Source organism: Mycteria americana, chromosome 6 (assembly GCF_035582795.1).
Source record: "Mycteria americana isolate JAX WOST 10 ecotype Jacksonville Zoo and Gardens chromosome 6, USCA_MyAme_1.0, whole genome shotgun sequence".
In the NCBI taxonomy this organism is placed as follows: domain Eukaryota; kingdom Metazoa; phylum Chordata; class Aves; order Ciconiiformes; family Ciconiidae; genus Mycteria; species Mycteria americana.
In genome coordinates, this window is record NC_134370.1 from 70,059,132 (window position 1) to 70,079,098 (window position 19,967).

Genomic DNA, 19,967 nt, shown 5'->3' on the forward strand with positions numbered 1-19,967 from the left:
ATCATTATTAAACTTCTGCATTGACTGTCCTTGCTAAATTGCCTGAAGATATATTCCTCTTTTCAGGCTTAAAGGTGGCTTTGACCCGCAGGTGCTGCTGCAGCCACAATTACCCGTTTCTGCCCCCAAAGCTTAAGGTCTCCGAATCCCCCTGACGTTGGCCGTAAAAAAGATGCTGGCGCCCATCTCCAGCTGCACCTCTGCTTCCCAGGGCAATTGGCTTCATGTCACAAACTCCCGTGGCAGAAACACGGGTGGTCCAGGATGGGGACCCTCCTACCCGGCTCCTGCCCCACCTGGGCGAGCCGCATCCGGCGCATCAGCCCCAGCACCGGGCAAACTTGTGCATTACCGGTGGGAGGCAGGCTGTGAGGGTTGTCTTCTTCGGTTTTGCCACCCACCGCTGGCGGAGGGCTGGGAAATGACGGACAACTCGGGAAAATCCCAGCGGGTGGGAGCCCGGGTGCTTGCTGCACAAAACAAGGACCGAGGGCAATACAAAGCGACATAAGAGAGCGCTGGATTAGACGTCAGGGCAGCTCTGGCACTAAGCATTAAATATCTTCATGTAATCTTTCCACTTAAACCAACGATTAAACAGATTTAGCAGATGATTAAACAAATAAAGATTAATGAAACAAGCAAAATAATCAAATCTTTATGGGGGAACAAATGCATGTTTCAAAACAATATTAGGACAAATTGTCTAAAACTAATAGCGAATGTGTTGCTTTTGTCTAAACAGCATTTGTTATGTTCTCACTTAGTTGCAATCAAAATATTTGCTCAAACCAGGATGGGTCTGAAGATCTAAAACACTCTCGAGGATTCAAAAAAAAAACAAGGAATATTTTGCAGGATCCCTTGTCCTCCTGGGCCGAGCCGGCAGCCCTTGCCCTTGCCCGCCCCATGGGTGCCCGCGGGGCCGCGGGACGGGGCCCCAGGGAGGGCCGGGCTGCGGGCAGGTGCGGCGGGAGCGGCTCAGGCTGGCCCCGGGGACAGCGAGGGACGGGACAGGCGGAGCACGGCCAAAGGGACCCTGGCGCGGGCTCCAGCTCGGCAGCCGCTCGTGCCAGTCCCCCTCTAATTAGTTTTACGGGAACTCAAGGCTTTGCTTTCATATACAGGCAGCAGCGGTGGATTTTAGAGCTGCGCGTCTTTTTCTTTCATCAATTTTGCATACAGAAAGATAGTGTTTTCTGTAAATACTTTTGTTTTTAAAGTCTCTTAAATTTTTGAAATGAAAATAACAAGGCGGGGGGGTGAATATTTTTCCAGACAAACTGTCAGAAGGCTGCAGCCGCCAACCAACCATAAACAGAGCTCCACTGGCAGAGCGGTTAATTAAGAGGGGAAGGAAACGAGGTGCCTAACGCAGGGATAACTGTGCACGTTCCCCGGGCTGCAGCACACGCGTACCTGCAGGCGTGCACACGTATGCCCCGTGCACACGTATGCCCCGTGCACACACACGGCTGCGGCAGCCGCAGGCTCTCCCTGCCGGGGACGCCGTGCTCTGGGCGTGGGGCACCCTGCGTGGGTGCCTGCGCTGCCTGGCGCTGGCCTTGGCACTCGGATGATGCTCTTAAACAAAACAACCCGATTCAGCATCACGGGATAGAGCTGAATGGTTTAACTTACGCTCCTAAGCCTTGTCTAAGTTGGGGGGAAAATGGGGTGGCCACTCAACGCTAACGCAATCCCCCAAAATAGCGTAATGATGCACTGGGGAAGGACGGGGGGAATTCATCACGTTCTGGTGCGAGATCAGGTGCCTCCCTCTGGGCCAGACCCGCAGGTAAGTGCAGAAGCAACTTCACATCACACCCCTTTGGCCTCATGAGATAGAGGCGCGCGTCCCTGCTTCTGGGGTCCCCCCAGCCTGCCTCCCGGCCCCCCTGCCCTAAGCGCGATGGCAAAGGGCTGAAGTGGAAGAAACCCCCGAAACCCGCCCGCCCCGGCCTCCTGCGGGGATGCTCGGCTCTGGCGATGGGCTCAGCCCTCACCGCCCTCGCTCCAGCACGGCTGCTCCATGCGGCGGGGAGCAACCTGACGCCGTTCCCCGAGGACGAGGCCATGCGCAGCCCCTGCTGGGGGCACGCCGTCCCGCTGCAGCGCTGCTACTGCTCACCGGCCGCCTCCCAGCTGCCGCTCTCCTTTGCATAAACTGCTGGTTCTTTGCCTCGTGGCGCATGGCTGCGAACAGGGAACGCAAACTCCTTCGGCGTCACTTTCTCGGGTTTCTGGTCCGGGCTGAGCCTGTGCCTCCGCCACGACCCCCTCAAATGCCCCCACGTGCAGGGGGGGCAGCCGGGGAGCCGGGACCAGAGCGGCGGCGGCGGCAGCGAAGCAGCCTCCCCTCCTGCCCGGGCCGGCCCGCGCAACACGCCCGGCTCACGCAGGGCATTAGTGCCGCTGCCGTCGGTGCCCGTGCCTCGCCGGGAAGGCATTTTCTGCAAAAAGTCCAGGACTATCACAGCCGTCACATGCGCTCCTGGGACAGCGCTGGAAACGCTGCTGCAATAATGGAGTTTATTATTGCTCTTCACTTGGAAAATAAACATCTCGCGCTACTCACAACGTTTCCCTTCTCATGCCTGACATTAATGGTAACAGCAAAACCACCCACCACGAATGCAGCCCCCGGTACAAGGGTGCAGGCAACAGCAGTGGGACCCGTCCTCTCTTCAGGGTGCTTTAGCATCCGAAGGGATGCAGCTGAGCAGGGCCGAGAGGGGACCCGACTCTTCCAGACTCCAGGCAAGCCGGCCATCCACCACGTGTAGGATCGTGCTGGCAGGCCAACAGCTCCCGGGGGCTTTCGGCTGCCCGTGCGGCTCCTGAATGAGCCCATGGGCGCGAGCCATGCTCCACATCACCTGGTGCCATGCACCTATCCTTGCCTAGCACCATCGCTGGCTTCCTCCTAAAACACAGCGAGCATCACTACCACATACATGGAACAGCCACTAAAGAGCCCAGGTATCTCTTCTCCTGTCTTCAGCTGAAAACAAAGTCAAGAGGAGCCAAACGGAGCGGAGAGCTCTTGTTTCACAACCACACACCTCTTTGCCATCATGCTGTACCCTGCCGCGAGGTTTCGCAGCTGAGCCACGAGCTCCTTCGGTGGCAAGCCAGCAAGGGAGATGCCAGAAAACCCCCAAGCACCGATGGTGGCCGTGATGTTCAGCTTCTACAGACAGAGCAAAACCCCTTGTCAGCCAGCTGCAAATCCACGCTTGAGCTACAAACCCCCCGCAGGGCCCTCTTGCAGAAGACACCAGCGCAGGCGGCTGGACTTCAAGCCGGCGGCTGCTGGGCTGAGCCTCGGATGCTGACAGCAGCCTTGACCTTGCCGAGCCGGGAACGAAGAGCTGGAGCCAAAGGGTTGGAGGGGAGGACGAGGCGGCAGCAGGGCGGCTTCCTCCAGTGCAATCGCTGCCCGGCACGTGCCGTGCGTTGCGTGGCCCGGCCTGCCTGTCCTCGTCCCCTGCGACGCTGCCCTCGGTGCACGGCAAGTCCACCACCGGCCAGACCTGCCCCAGCCACCGCGGCAGCACGGCCAGCGCCACGCAGCGCCTCTCGCTCCCGACGCCGGGGACTCTCCTTCCACGGCCGTGAACAAGCTGAGGTGCTGCCTGTCCTGCAGATCCTGCTGGAAACAGCCCCGGCTGCTTGGGGTGGCAGCAGCGGGGACACGGAGCCTGTCCTGTGCAGGGCAGAGGAGCCCACAGCCCAGGGCAGGAGCCTGGTCCAGCCCCTGCTGCCCACACGGCAGGCAGCACTGCCGCTGCCGGACCCCGTCCTCCTGTCCCTCTGTCCCCCCCAGCTGGGATGGAGAAACCCCAGGGTAACCTGCTTCTGCACCGCACGAGCAGCAGCTCCCGTGGGACGCGCCCGCCCCGACCCTTCGCCATCCCCTTCGGCAGGGCGAGGGCAGGACCGGGTGCTGGACGGCATCCTTACGGCAGGGAAATAACGAGTTTGGCATTCAGGCTGCTCCCCGCAGCCCCCGGCCGAGCCCCCATCCCCGTCCCTCGCGGGCCGGGGAGCCCGTGCAGCCCTGGCGCGCCCAGCTTCGCTTCAAACCCGCGCGGACCTTCCCGGTCGGCCCATGCCACCGCTCCGCTTCAGCAGCAAGTGGAGATTTACATTCAGCAGCTGCAGCAAGAGAATCCAGCGAGTCCATGACATGAATTACAAGTCTCCCTCCCCCAAGGAAGGGCTGGAGCCAGCTCAGCATCCCTCCTCTCCCCCCCCCCCCCCTTTTTTTTTTGGAGACTCATTACTATATTGTGGATATTCTCCACTAAAGGGCATCTCTTTGAATGCATTTGCTTTTTTATTAATGTGTGCTAAGACAAGTCAAGCCTGATTATCATGAAGACAATTGCTGAATTCCCTCCTGGAGAAATCTCATCTAGACTGTGTAGGCGTTTTAATTTCAGAGACCCATTAATTGGCACAATTGCTTAAGCAGCTGCTTTCCGTGTCATTTTAGGACCACTTTATGAAAAACAGAGCTGAAAAAAAAAGAAGATAAAAAGTATATGACAGGCCAGAGCTTTCTACATGGTAACGTAATTAATGCAAGGAGCTTCCTTTGAGCGGCAAAGCAACAAAAAGCCACCCTGCTACCAAAATACGGGCGCCTGCTCCGGCTGCGTGCGGGGACCGCTCAGCTCCGGCGTGCCCGCGCTGAGCACCCACGGCCCCTTGGAAATTGGGCTGGGCGAGGTGCTCAGCACCTCGCTGGCACCGCCACAAACCCCTCGTTATCCCAGCGCTTTCTGGAACAGACAAGAATAAGTAAATAGGGCAAGGAAAAGGCATCTGGCGGGACCCAGCCCAACGCATCTCCCGTGGCGGGCTGCAAACCGGCGCGCTCCGAGCAGCCGCTCGCTGACGCTGCGGACGCCCGGGGAGGCGGAGGGGGCTCGGGGTCCCTCCCTGCAGCGGTGGCTTTGCCCACACCTCGGGGGTGATGAAGGAGAGCACCCTCAGCGCGAGGGTGCGGGAAGCAAGGGCTCCGATGGGCTCCCATGGCCCAGAGCCGACTCCGCGAGCAAACTCGGGTGCTCGGAACAACGCTCGCATCGGCCCTCCCCGCCAAATCCATCTGCCCTTGGCCCCAGGGCCTCTCCCAGCAGCCCCACGGGTGCCCCGAGGGGCCGGGGTGGCACGGGGCTGGTGGCCGGGTGGCGAGGGGGTCTCGAGCTGGGGGAGAGCTCGGGCACGGCGCCGGGCACCCGTGGGGATCTCGGCCTCCCTCGCGGTCCCTGTCCCTGGATGTTATCCTGTGTGCGCCCTGCACGAAGCGCGCGGCCGCACGATTGCCGGCGTCGCAGCCGGCACACGCACGCTTTCCACGGCGGAGCTGAGTTCCCAGAATTAGGTTAATTATTGAATTAATAAAGAACAAATCCTTCACTCCGGGAGAAGTGGCCAGAGTTCTGTGCTAGTCTTTGCTCCAGGCAAAAATATACATTCCCATTTATTAATAAATAAAGCCATATCAATGCCCTAAATTATCAGCGGAATATATTTGCTAACCCAAAGCAATAGTAGGAACAATTACTTATTAATAAAGCAATAGCTAAATCTAATTACATCCCCATCAGATCCTGCAAGTAATAAAACCACAGTTGCCTTCCAGAGCCGAGGGACCTCCTGACCTCAAATCAAAGTTTAAACCATCCATCAGCTTCCAATACATTCACAGCACATCCAGCAATTACCATCACCTCCGCTCCGCTCCCCGGCAGGGGCAGGGGTCACCCCATGCACTGCATGGCTGTAAGCTAGAACAGAGCCTTAGAAATCTCATTATCCTGTTAACCATACATTTATCTGACAAGATAAAAGAGACTAGGTGACCAAGCTATCATTAAAGATTAATAGAAAGTATAAAAAATTCAGCTGCAACCAGCATTACTGTTTAGTGCCTGTGATAGGCCTGACAGGATTATTAATCAGGCAGCCAAAAAGATTTAGGTCTTTGCTCTGGGTTTTTTCGTTTTAAGTCTTTAGTCCCCCCCCACCGCAGAAAGCCCAGGTCAGGGAGGACGATGGCTAATTGGTTCTGTGGGGTTTGGACGGTAACGACTCAGACCAATTATAAAATCACTGGGCGTCGAGGTGACAACAACGCGAGGAACCCGCTGCAGCCGGGATGCTCGAGCGAGGGCTGGGGCTGTTTATCGTGCGGCTCCTCTCCCCGCGCCGGGCTATTAATAAATTGTACAGATCAATGCCCGGATTAATTTTAATAGAGGGCTACAAGGATCACGCAAGTCCCAGGGTGATTTCCCCCTCATTCTTAATTCCGTTTAAGTTTAACATGAAAGATTCCCAGGTAACACCTACACAGGAAGAAACGAGATTTCCCTGTTTTTAAGTCTTAAGTATTCTTTTTATTCTGCTTTGCTTTTTCCCTTTTGATCATAAATCAATGTCCTTCCGCCGCTTTCCCGGGAAGCCGGGCTCGCAGGCAGGCTGCACAGCTCTGCCCTCCATTTCTCCACCTGCGAGGAAGAAAAACCAATACATTAGGAAAGGTGCTTTCTAAAATGCTGTGCGGAGAGGGCGAGCCCAGGCGGCTCTGCGGGCTCTCCCCGCCCCTCTCCTCCAGGGACCCGCAGCCTGCTTGGCTTCTCCTCCCAATGCACATTTTAAAATAAGAAATATTACTGAAAACATTAGCAGCCTTTGTCGGTGCATCTCCAGAAACCATTCACATCCTTTTAAAAACAACTTTTATTTTCTCGCAAGAAAATATTCCAGCGTGAGCTGGGGGTGGCTCAGACCAGCGCAAGCGTGTCCATCCTCTTCCACAAAGACGGAACGAACTAGAGAAACGTCCTGCAAACATCAGCCTCCCATGAGAATTGCTGGCCCGAAAAACAACCAAAAAAATATTTTTTCCTTGAAAAAAGTGCAAACCAACCCACGGAGGCCCTGGCTGGGGAGCCGGGCTGTCCTCTCTGTGCGTGGCTTCTCACCTCTGCTTCCCCGAGCGAAGCCCCGGCCGGCCCCACGCCTCTGCCCCACGCCTCTGCCCCACGCCGGCTGCGCTGCCCCGGTGCTCTGCGCCCCAGGAAAGGATCCAAGCAAGAGGCAAATGCAGCAGGTAGACACGGAGGTGTCTGAGACACAGCCCAGAGCCCGGCTGGGAGAGCTATCTGCATAACCAGGTTGTTTTACATCCCCAGTATCACATGTAATCCTTTACGAGGAGCATTATCTGCTGCAAAATCACATTTAAAAGCATTTCCCCCCCACGAATTACCACGCTTTCAATCGATTCAGTCCATTGTTTGAGATCCTGCAGTTGGGCAATTAATCATCAAACGTAATTGAAATTATGCAAAGAACAAACCGGTCCCGTAGAGATGCTCAGGGAGGTTTGCTGACGAGGAACGGGGCTGACAGTGACCGGGAGGTACCGGAGGGCCCTTCCACCCCCGTGGCACGACAGCAGCTCCTTCAGCTGCGGACCCCTCCCGAGCACCCGCTCAGCACCAGAGCAAGTCCCCACTTTTCCTGGTGCAGAAACCGCAAATCTTCTTCTAAGCCTTTAAAGCACTGGGAAGGGAGTGAGGCTTCAGCTCCTGGCAAACGGGCTTCGCTGGCCTGCAAAGCTGCTGGCGATGCTCCAGCGAACGGTGTTTGAGCAAAAAACTCCCCGTGCTCTCGCATCCTCTGGAAAAAGGGAAGGAAATCCCTGTCCAGGGGAAAGGCGGGTGTTGCACACCGAGCTGCCCCGCCAGCCCCAGCCTGTCTCCAGGGTACGTGCCCATGGGAGGCTATCCCGGGCCAGCCACCCGGTGCAGGACAGCACGGAGAAGAGAAGCCGGGACACGTACCGGGAGCCGCACCCCGTGTCTTACACGCGTTCTCGCTATCAGAGGAAGCGCTGTGGTTGAACGTACTTTTGGCCCGACCCGTGCGGCTGGGCACTCTGTTCAAAACACACAGGGACAAAAATAATCCAGGGGAAAGCCAAGCAGCGTGTCCTGCAACGCTGCAATAACGTGAACAGCCACGTGTCTCAGTTTGCGTGGTTTAAAATAAATTTAATAGATGCTTCAACACTTCGCTGCTGCTATTCTGGGGATGGCGTTTGGAGTCGATGCTCCGTCTGCTAATTGACAGATCGGGCTTGTGATCCAAGAAACACGAGTGTTGTCATCTCGTGAAGCTGTGGCTTTCTCTTGCTTATCTGCGGCGGGACAACTGTCAGCGTGCCATCGCGCGCGTCTGCAGCATCCCCTCGGAGCACCCCTGCCCTCTGCGCTGGCCCCGCTCCCAGCTCCCTCTGATGGGTGTTGGGGGGCTCCTCACCCCCTCCCGGGCAGGACCCACCTCCTCCGGGAGGGAGCCGGCTCGCTGAGCTGGTGGGACCACGGGTGCAAGGCAGATAATCTTCACCTCCTGCCAGCAACCTCCCCTCACCGCCGGCTCCCACCGCCGGCGCTGGAGCGCAGCTCCTTTGAGGAGCCTTGGTCGCACGCCCACGCCGGAGCACGCTGGGGACGGGGCGGGGAGATTTTGGGGAGTTTTCCGACAGAATGGCTCCTGCAAACTTCACACCGCTTCCTGCCTGCACGAACAGGCCGTGCAGGCAAATGGGGAAGAATGATTGCACAAGCTTTTGCAATCAAAAGGCGAAGATGGTGGCGTAACCCTTCGAGCCAGGATGCTAAAAAGCCTCTGAGAAGCCTGGTTTTGCATCCGTCCAGGAACTGCTGTGTAGTTGCTGCTGAAACCAACATAAATCAATTCCAGTTCTGCAAGACGAGTACGGGAAGCACGAGCTGGTTAATCCCCATCTGCAGGAAGGTAGAACTTCGCTTCACGGCGTCTTTGAAGCTTGCAAGAGTGAGATAAAAGAGAAATGCTAAAGCTTAAGCAAGCAGAAGGGGAATGGTAGGGAAGCCAGCCACGCGGCCGAGCCGGCGCTTTGCCGGTGTCGCGGTACGGTGGAGCTCGCACCTTCTGTGCCTCTGACACGCCTGGAACGAAAGGGCAACCTCCCGCACGGTGCGTGTCCCCCGTGCTTCCGCGAGCAAAGACCAAGAGCTTCTCCTGACTCTGAGGCCGCGTGTTGATGCGATCAGGTTTGCTCAACCTTCAGAGAGTTTTGGGCAAAAAATGGTGAGTCCTGGAAATATCATTTCAGATTCGTAACAGAGCGTGAAGCCAGGCAAGACTCACACGAGTCTGAAGGGTTCGGCAGAGGGACTTGGTCTCGAAGAAGAAAAGCAAATCCAGATTGATAAAAAGTTCAATTCATCTCAGAGGGATCCAAACCACAAGGAAACAGATCTAAATTTCAAACATTCGCAGGGTTTTGTGGTATCCCTACCCAGAGGGCTGGACAGACCCATTATACAGATGAAAACCAGGTGCAAAAAGCTGTCGTGAGGTGGGCTTGGGCTACAGTCTCAAAGCTTGTGGGTTTGCAGATGGAGGGTTTCATTCTGGGGACAACTAATTCTAAGTAAATACACGTGACTCTTGCTTAAAATATTCCACCGCATCCCATGGAGCCAGCTTCGCCGTTTATCCCGATCTGGATAGGAGTACGATGTTGTGGCTGCCATTAACACATCGACATTTACCATATGATCTTCCCCAGCCTCGCCGTGGTGTTTTGTAGATGCTGCCGCTCTCCTTGGAGGCTTGGTGTATCTGCCAGAAACTCTTCGTATGGCAGAGACTGAAAACATTTGGAAGGAAAATCCATCCCTTTTCTGGGGAGGAAATGTCCGAAGTAGATAGAAGATAAGGTTGAATTAATTATTTACCTACATTAGCTCATGGAAAGCTTCCCCGGGAGCCCATCGAGACCAGCGGGCTCCCATCTTTTATCTGTTTAGCAGGCTAAGATGGAAAAAGAGGATGGGGGGAGAAAAAAGAGCTTAATGACAGTGTCTGTTGATCATCAACGCGAGAAAAATGAATTGCTTCCCCGAACCTGAAAAATATCAAACTGCATAAATAAATCTATTTAAATTATTAATAAACGAATTTACATTTGGAGCCTGAGCATGAGAATTAATTTCATTTCTTATGCTAAACTGGCCAGTACGGCTGATGACTGAAGAATTAAAAGATGCAGAAATGAAGGAAAAATGAAGGTAGGGTGGTTTTGTAAGGCAAAAGATGCAAAGTGGAAATTCTTGGCCCTAAACAAATTCAGTTTCCAGCACTTGTAAAGTAAAAGCAAGAGGAACAAAAAGGGTCTCCGAGGTGGAAGGTGTTTCAGGAACGATGAAACCTCCGATGGCGGTGCACGCCTGGCGCATCTGCCAGCATCTCCGATGGTGGCAGCTCCTTGGAGGACACCTAGGCCAGGACGTTTAGCGACAGCTGATGCATGCTCACGATTCTTAACAGTCAAATCTAAGCAAAACCCCAGACTGAAACGTGCTGCCCAGAAAACGCCAGCCGTCCCCTCCACCCCGGGGCTGCTGGTGGCTGCCACCCCCCGTGCCAAAGGCCCCCGGCCGCATCCCCACGCCTGCCGTCAAAGGCACCCGTGTGCAACACCAGCGCATCAGCTGCCTCCTCCCAGGGAAATTAATTAGAAAGTGCTAATTTTAGGTAAAATATTGCACTACAGTGGAGGCAGGGCTGAAATCCTCACTATTTTTTGCCCTTTGTGAGTACTTTTACACCAGAAACGATGTCAAGAAGGGGGCACAGATGGGAAACTTGGTGGCTGCCACAGATGGGAAACTTTGGGCAGAAACACCAGGGTTTTGGTGCACTTCCCCATCGTCCCAGTGCTCGTCAGCCTGATGGGGCTTGGACTGTGGCGGTTTTGCCGTGCCAATGCCAGGGCTCAGCCGCGGCAGCTCCTGGCATCCCAGGGCACGGGAACCGCACCAGCCCCTTCCTCCGTACCGCAGCCCCCGTGCAGCTGAAGGCCCTGAAAATGCACCCCCCTCTCCCGCCATCTTCTCTTTTCCAGACTAAACACCCTGATTTCTTCCCATCCTCCCTCATCGGTCACGTTCCCCAGACCCCGCTCACTCTCCCTCCCTCCTGGACCAGCTCCGAGCCCTTTGCATCCCCCTGGGAAGCGGGACCTGGAGCCGGAGCGGTACCCGAGCGGTGCCCGCAGCCCAGCCCCTCTGCCCCACACCGTCCCCCGCGCCGGCAGGGCACCCGGGCAGCGTGCCCGTGGCCGCAGGCTCTGCTCCCTTCCAGCGGCACGGCTGCAAACACGCATCCCAGATAGCGCAGCCCTTTTTTAGCTGTTTATCCCGTTCTGCTGGGAACTGGCATTCGTGATAGATTGCATATAAAAACCTACTTATAAAACAATCTTTTCCTCAGCTGCCCTTTCAGTGGAGCCTGTCTGTAGTCTCTTCGCCGGGATGCATTGTTATTTCATGTGATGAGACGTTCCAGAAAACGAAATAAAATAAAAATAGACATTTGGAGGGGCTTTTGTTTTGCTTTTTCACAGCTCCCCCCCCGGTTTGACTCCTGTGAACACACTTGTCGAGTTGATTTGCTCACGCTGCCTCCTAAGCATGTCCTTGCACCGGAGACACTGCTCTTTTAAATTCAGCTTCTCAGAATTAGAAGAAAAACTTGGCAAAGCAACAATAGGGAAAAAAAATATGAATAATCTCAGAACAGAAGTTGCATTATGTGATGTGGTTGCCATGTGGTTAAGTCTGAGAGAGGATCATGCAAGCGCATTGTGGGAAAAATGATAACAGGCGAAACAATCCAGAGAGACGCTGAGGGTTTTGTAATAAGAGGTTATAATGCAAACCCGGCGATACCGTGCCGCGGCCCGATGCCAAGTGATCTGTGAGAATCCACAATAGCTGGGTGGGTCAGTCGGGGTGGGGACGAAGGGGGTCGTTGTCCGCCCTGCGCTGGGCAGACCGAATTCGGGTACCTTTGGCCTCGCGGCTTCACGACGCGGGGATTTAGGGTGGGGGATGCCCCGCTGCTGGCACTGCATGCGCTTCGGGTACCAGTCCCAAACCTCACCAGGGGGAAAACCACCACACAAAATCATGGCTTAAAGTACGAGACAGACCTACAGCAAAACCTTGAGCCGTCGGAGGCGTCGATGGCTCCGGCACTGCCGAGGCAGCAGCCGGCAGAGCCCCGACGGCAGAGCCCTGACAGCAGAGCCCCAACGGCAGAGCCCCGACAGCCGCCACCGGCACTGACCGAACCACACTCGCTCATGCTGACTGCAGCAGTCCTTTCCCTGAAAAGCCTGAACGCACCCCAAAATCTCACTTTACATCATCAAACAGGTTTCCCTTCGACAGGTCGCCCGCCGGAGCCACGGCTGCGTCAGACGTTTCAAGCGCACACCGAAACAGCGGTGATCAGCGAAAGCCGCTGACATCCATCCCGGGCCCCAGCCACCCTCCCGCCACGCCGGCCCCAGCCCCTTCCTGGGGTTTGCTCCTACAAGAAGATTCACCACCGTCAGAAGGCTGTTGGCCATCAGGGGTTCCTGACCGGCCTACAGGAGTTGCCTCCAAAGCATCACCTCTGGGGCACTGGCTGTAGAGAAAAGCCAGATTTCAGATAAATTTGGATTTGGATGGTTTGAGGTAAGGACTTATGAACTGTAAAAACCCCCTATTTTGTTCCCCAAGCTGTATAAACTGCGCTGGGGAACCGTTATCGGGGCAAAACCAACCCATCCTCCTCTCGCTTGCGTTGTCTTGGTATGAACGTGTGAGTGGGAGGAAAGTCGGCGCAGTCAGCTGAGCTACGGGAAATTCAGAGAGTGTGGGGAAATACATGCATTAAAAAAAAGGGGGGGTAAATTCTGTGAAATTGTATCAGCAATGTGAATTTTGCTCTTTTATTGCAACAGAATTACGCGGCTCGCTTTTAGCCCGGATGGTGTAAGACGGGTCGGTGCAGCACAACGCAGAACGTGCCCTTCGGGGTGGCAAGTCGCCAGCGCTGCGATTCGCACGGGTCTCACCCGGTCGCAGTGCTGCCCGCAGCAATACGCGAGCAAAAGCGAAGCGTGGGGCAAGGGGAGGAAGCAGACAGCACTGTGACTTCCCCGGCTGCTTTCTCCCCAAGGCAGGGGAGGTTTTGGGGTTCCCACTCCCAGCTAATGCAGGCAGCTCCGGCCCCAGCTGAGCCCTCGCAGGGCAGCGGCCGGGGTGCAGCTCCGGGGTGCTGGGGGCAGGAGGGTGCTGCCGTCCCCCCATGCCGTGCCAGCCAGGGGCTGAGCAGCACCCTCCTAAATCTGGAAGGCAAGGACTCCGCGGTAAATTAAACACACTGTGAAGAATTGGCAAAGCAGCCCGCGCGCTGGCGCCTTGCTTTGTCTCGGAGTAATTTAGCAGGCTTTAATGAGAATTCATTCACATTATATTGTGAATAGCTGCTTTTATGGGAGACAAGAGGTGATGAACTAGTCGGAGCGGAGATAACTGGCAGAGATGCCACCATGCATCACCGCTTCCCCGCTCCCTCTCATGCCAGGGATGCCACAGAAGCACCTACGGAAGACTGGTGATGAGCAGAGATGGAGCAGAGGGGAGGGAAGGAGCGGGCTCGGCTTCTGCGGGGACAAAGCCAACCTCTCCACCCCCTCAGGGTCGGAGGAGAGGTAACGGGGTTGTTGGGATCGACCCACAGGCCCAGCCACCGCACCGCTGACCCTGGCGCTGCCACGGTCGGGGGGCACGGGGCCGGGCAGGCTCCCCACGGACCCCAGCGGGCTCCCCACGGACCGGCCCCGGGACCCCCCGTCACAGGGGTGCCCCCGCCTGCGGCAGCGACAGGCTCGTAGCAGCGAGAAGGCTCGAAAGCATCGCTGCCGCCGGAGCCGCAGGGTCCCGGCGCGGGGGACGCCAGTGGCACCGTGCCCGCCGCGCTCTGCCGGGGGAGGACAGAGCCCAGGAACGCTTTTGCTTCAAGAGTGACTTGAATTCATACAATCAGAGACTGATGCGAGGCGTCGGGATCCAAAACCCTAATCTGGCCTGATTAAAGCTTAATGATTCCAGCTTAATGATTAAAGAAATGCCCCAATTTCCTCGTTCCAAACAGCCCTTGCTGCCAAAACTCAGGTGGAGCGGACACGCATGGGGCTGCAGCTTGTAGAGACAACACGGAAAAAAATCAGGATTTCAATGGCTTGGGCACAGAGGGAAGGATTCATGCAAACAGATGAGCCGGTTAGCTAACGAAAGGGAGAAATTAAAGTGTTTTAATGAGGATTTCAGGATGAATAACAACCTGGCAGACTCTCAGACAGAAGAGAATTGCTGTGTGCAATAATTTGAAGGGCAGCAGAGACCAAGGCGGCGAGGGTGGGCTGCAGCCCCCCGTCCCGCAGCCCCCCGCCCCGCAGCCCCCGCTCTCCCCATCACCTCCAGCCTCCGGCCAGGGTCGCCAGCTGAGCATCGCCGGGCTCGGCAGATGTGTAGGGGGCCGCACAGCTCAGGGAAACACGCCGGCTCTTTCCAAAAAGCACTTCAGCGTCGCGGCGAGGCAGCCTCCCTGGAGAAGCACAGGCAGAAAATAAAACTGCCCATCTGCGCTCGAGCTCTGGACCCCATTAAACGGGCGATCGGCGGGGGGAGAGGGGGCGGCCTCCATTCGCACAAGGTGCTCTCTTCATGAAAGCATCTTTTGATTATGTTATTGCAGCTATCAAAATATTGCAGAGTTCAGAGCATTCCTCAGGGATCCCCGAGCTCTTCAAAGACCAGAGGACCACGGCTGGGGAAAAAGAAGCCTTTAATTATGTCGGCTTCCATGCTTGTTTCTGCGGTGGAGTTCCTTAAAAAAAAAATTGGTTTTAATGAGAAGAAACACATATGGCTTCATTGTTCAAACACGGAAAAATAAAGCCTTTTTTTTTTTTTTTCTTTTTTTTAATAGACGTGCAAGTTTCTTTTAGGCCCTACGGTATCATCCGGGACTGCATACCGAGGGGCTCTGGAGCACAGAAACTGCGCGCTGTGTAAATCAAAGCCCGGCCGCGGAGCCGCCCTCCCGTCTCCATCCTGGGCAGAAGCTTTTCCTGTAAACCCCAGCTCAGCCCCGGCCGACGCTCTCGCCATCCCCATCGCTTTCACACGCTTCAGCAGTGCTTTCCTCCTTCCCAGCTACTTCAAACTATGCAAAACCCCACGGCAGGATGCTAAGATTTCAGTGGGGTAATCTGCCACAAACCCAGTCATTTTGTTCAGATGTTCATTTGAATTTAAATGTGAAGGCTCATTTTTACCCCCAAACGTAAAGAGCAAATAGCAGAGCCGTGTATTACACAACAGAAAGCATGGGACATTTTAAATGAAAGTTTGTCCACATTTGAAATGAAATGTCTACATTTTAAAGAACATATTGAGTATATTCTTCTAATAAATTATCCTATCTAGCAAATTTAATTAATGGGCTAGCGTGTGGTGCAGCCTGCTGAATAAAGTATCTATCTCTATCAGATCTGCAACACTTTTGGAAGCTTTGAGTACTAATAAAGAGTGTTTTGTTCAGGAACTCACAGGGAACAATTCCAAATAATTGCCAAGAAGGGTGTGTGCCTCATTTAAGTGACTACATATTAAAAATGATGAAGCAGAGTTTAAAAAAAACACCATAATTATTAACCGCAGTAAGACCGACTGGCTTTGACACAGCGATTTGTGCCCTTCCCCACCTTCCTCCCTGCTCCCGGTGCTTTGCGGGATGAGCAGGCTGGATTCTCGCGGGGCTGCTGAGGAGCGAGGAAGTTTCGGTGACTGCCCAAGGCCGTGCGATAAATCACAGCCAGAGCCTGGGATATACATTTGGACGTCCCGATGTACGTCTCGACGTCCGTCCCATACCCAGCCCACGCACCCGCGAAACAGCAAATCTGTGAAGCCCCGCGGCTGCGCTGCAAAGGGCAGGAGCAGGCGACACAGGCCCTCGCCGCGATGGCACTAACGAGGAATCTGCTCATTAATGCTCCAGCCTTAACGTTGTGTTTCAAATCCCTGCAGTACGTGAAGAGCGGTGCTGCAGGGGACGGGGAGCAGGTTGTTCCCGTTGTTTTCTAGCCCAGCAGTTTTAAACCCGCCGACTCGCTGCTCGGACGTGCATCCCGGAGCGAGGGCTGCTCGGCACCTCCCGGGAGGGCACCGGGATTTCGGGCTCTGCAGCCCCAGAGCAGAAGCAACTGCTGCTGTGGGGTAATGAGCGCTGGGAGCAGCCAGAGCCATGTGGCACAAGGAAAAGTAGCTAGAGAGTTATATGCACCGTATCTGACCATGTTAAACCTTTGCCTAGCGTTTCATGGAAATGACAGCAGGAGTCTGTGCATTAAAGGAGTAACTTTGATTGAAGGTGCGTCCTTCCAGCTCGTGCCGTGCGCCATCTCGAGTGTTAATCAGCCGCGCCGGGGAGGCTGGAGTTGCAGGAGGTGCAGCCCGTTACCGCCCCGGTGGGGCGGGAGAGCCGAGCCCCCCGTGCTGGCAGGACAGCCACAGAAGCTGCATCCTCATCCTCAGCCCCCTCCACGAGGCTTTGCCTGCGAGATCCCTCACGGATCCCACTGGGATCTACTTTTCCAACCCACAAGACAGCAACGGGCAGAAAACTTATTAAGGATGCAGAAAACAAAACCACAAACCAAAACAAACCAAGAAAACTCCAAGAAAAGGGACTCACTGTAAATAAAAGGTTTTCTGGGAATGTTTCCTCATCCTTCCTCCCTCGAAGCTACGAAGTAGAGTGGGATTTTTTTCACCCTTTTCCTGAGAATCAGGATCTCTGTGCAGAGTTTGAGCTTCACCGGGGATCACGTTCACTACCAAAATACTTCACCCGTGCAAACATTCACACTTTAAAAAAAATTTGTTTCCCAGAAAGCATTAAAATCTACCTGAACCCTCTGAGTTCTAGGCTTTCCCTATTCCACATCATCAAAAAAACCCCCAAACCCTAGTGCTTTCCAGGCTAAATGCGATCACGCAGTTTTTCAGCTGGAGCTGTGAACAGAGCAGAAACGGGCAGCGGTTCGTGTATTCCTTTCGCAGCGCTCGGTATTAATCTATGCCCTTTGGTAACCTGCCAGCACCTGTCTTGGCCCTCTCAAACAGTACGATATCAAGTCAAGTAAAAGAAAAAGCTCCTTTAAAACGACTTCTCATGGTAGAAGGACTTACAAAGAGCAACTTTTTGAAAGGTTATAGCTGCAGCATTGGCATTTTGGCTGCCAATTTCTTTACGCTCCTTGCTTTACATGACAATAGGGAAAAAAAATCTTAAACATACAGCAGTTCCCTTCCCCGGTCAGCAGGACACTGGCACTATAATGCACAAATTAAAGCTCTGGCAATAACGAGCAGCAGAGATCGGAGATGTAGCCACTGATGCCAAAAAAAAAGGCACATTTAAAACCACCATAAAGACATAATTTTGCTGTGCTTTCACATGCAAATAATAAGCCAGGAGAGCAGCATCTCTGGCACAGAGAGCAAAGCCGGGTTCAAAATGGGCAGAGCCAAGTGCATGGTTGATAAAGTTTGGTTAGAGAAGAGCTCAGACTTAGCACGGACGCCATCGTGCTCCGGGTCTGGAGCCGAGCCCTCGCTGCCCAGGGCTGACGCCTCCGGGGCAGAGAGCACCTCCAGCACCGCAGTCCCGGCATCACCCAGGGCTGGGGACAGCTGGGGACAGAGGGGCTTGTCCCACCCTCCAAGCCAGAGAGCACGCCTCTTGCTAAACCCCAGAGCTGTGACACCTCGCGGGTCTGGAGAGGCTTCCCGTTGGGCTTTTCGGTATCCATCCCCGCCTGCGGAGCCCGCTTTCCCCAGGAGCAGGCCAGAGCCAACACGTGCGATGTTTCGGGGGCTGGGGAATCCAAAATAAAAGGCCCGTTATAAATCCAGCTCACTTACCAGCCAAGGCCAGGGCAGACCATGGGTTGCAGAGAGATTTAATGCCAACAGCGTTGCTGCAGCCCCAATGTCTGGTGAAGGCAGCACCGAGCTTGCAGCCCACGCACGCTCCCCAGCTGGGGCCGAAGATGCACGCCCATGGCAGCCTGCACGGAGCAGGCTTCATGGATGCAGGAGCAGCCTGCACGGATGCAGGAGCAGTCGGCATGGATGCAGGAGCAGCTCGTATGGATGCAGGAGCAGTCGGCATGGATGCAGGAGCAGCCCGTATGGATGCCGGAGCAGCCTGCACGGATGCGGGAGCAGCCCGTACGTGCTCACTGCAGGGCCTTTTCTTTTTAGGAAAGAGCCACTTCACACCTGGCAGAGCTTTGGGTTCCGTACTGCAAAATGCTTAACGACTCCTGCACAAGAAAAAAAAGCTCAGCTTAATGTTGTGGCAAGAGCCAACGTGGCATCGGGGCCGCCCCACGCTCCGCACGCCCAGGAGATGCTCCCGGCAGGCGCGCGGAGCCGCGCAGGGATGCAGCAGCAGGTCCTGCACGGCCAGGAGGAGGATTTACACGAGTGCGCTGTAGCGCCCCGGGGACCGAGAACAAATTCCAGCGAGAAGCACGCGGTGCCATGTCCTGTTACTGCCTCTGCAACAGGCACGCAGTGTTTTGGCTACAAACATCTCGGTTTGATTTCATCGGGCAGGAATGTTGTGAACTTTGGTTTAAAGAACAATTTATTTCTTGCAATTTCTTCTCCTGGTAGAAGCGGCTCGGTTTTCCAAGACTTGATTTTTTCCAAAATAAAATAAGAAGTTAACCATTGAAATGAAGTAACCCGCTGCCGCATTTGTTTCCCTATTGCGGCATTTCAGAACTTAGATTAAAAATGGAAAGGGGCACCTTTAAAACTTTAATACCATTTAAATGTTCCAGTCTCACTACAGCACCAGATCGCTCAGTAAAGTAGCTAATTAAAAAATGGCTGCTGTGATGACAGACTAGATTAATAGTTTTTGAAGAGCAGCCAGTGCACCAACTGCTCCTGTAGCCATGATGAAAGCTAATAATGTAGAAAATTCTGCCAATTCTTTTAATTCATGAATATTTAAGCCTGTGAAAAATCTGTCAGATTATAGCACTTTTCTGGTGATTTTCTGCTTAAGTACATTTATGGGCAAATGCCAGTTGCTCAAGAAACTTCAGTGGAATGTGGAGACTTTTTATTGTTTGCATCACCAGAGCCCTTTTCTCTCTCCTTCGGCTGTTTAACCCCTGCCAAGGCTGCAGGAGCCAGGGGAGCCGGCTGCTCCAGGCGGAGGGGCATCCAGCCGGGCACGGGCACGGGCACGGGCACGGGCACGGCCGCCCCCTTCGCCCCGCTCCCCGGGGAGATGCACCGTCCCCAGAGCGAGGGAAGGGGATGAAGCTTTTGGGTTATGCACCAGGATGGGAAGAAACCCACCGATGATTCTCATTGAGGGACGTCTTTGCTGCAAGAAGGAAAAAAAAATCTTTTTTTTAATAGGAGCGCAAGTTCCCTGGTGTCTCCTGGCCGGGCTCTCCCTGGAGACCGGGGGCCGGGGGAGCCGCGGGCTTTTGTGCTCTCCCCATTAGCCCCGTGTAATTAGACAAAACGGGCTGGCAGCGGGAGCAGCGAGCGCGGCCGCGGTGGGTCCCGGAGAAGGGGTCGGTGCTGGCACCGGCCACGGGCTCGCCTCCCAGCTGGCTCCAGCGAGCCCCAAAGCAAGAGACCGTCTGAAGCCACGAGTGGTTTATTGGCAGCAGCTTCCCTGGCAGTTCCTCAGCGCTCTCCTTGCTGGTGGGCTGCGTTCTGCTGCGGTGCCAGGTGACTCATTTTGCAGCTATTTAAAAAATAAAAATAAATACGCCTGGTGGAAACGTAACCAGCTTCTCTGCTCCTTGAAGCGCTGGAGGCTGGCGCTTCCTGCGAGCACGTGGTGTGGCGAGCATGGGGTTATCCTCGAGACCGCTGCAGAAGGGACACTCTTTTCCATCAAACTTCCAGCATTTTTCCCACAAAACCTGCCCGCTTCTCGGTGCTGAACCG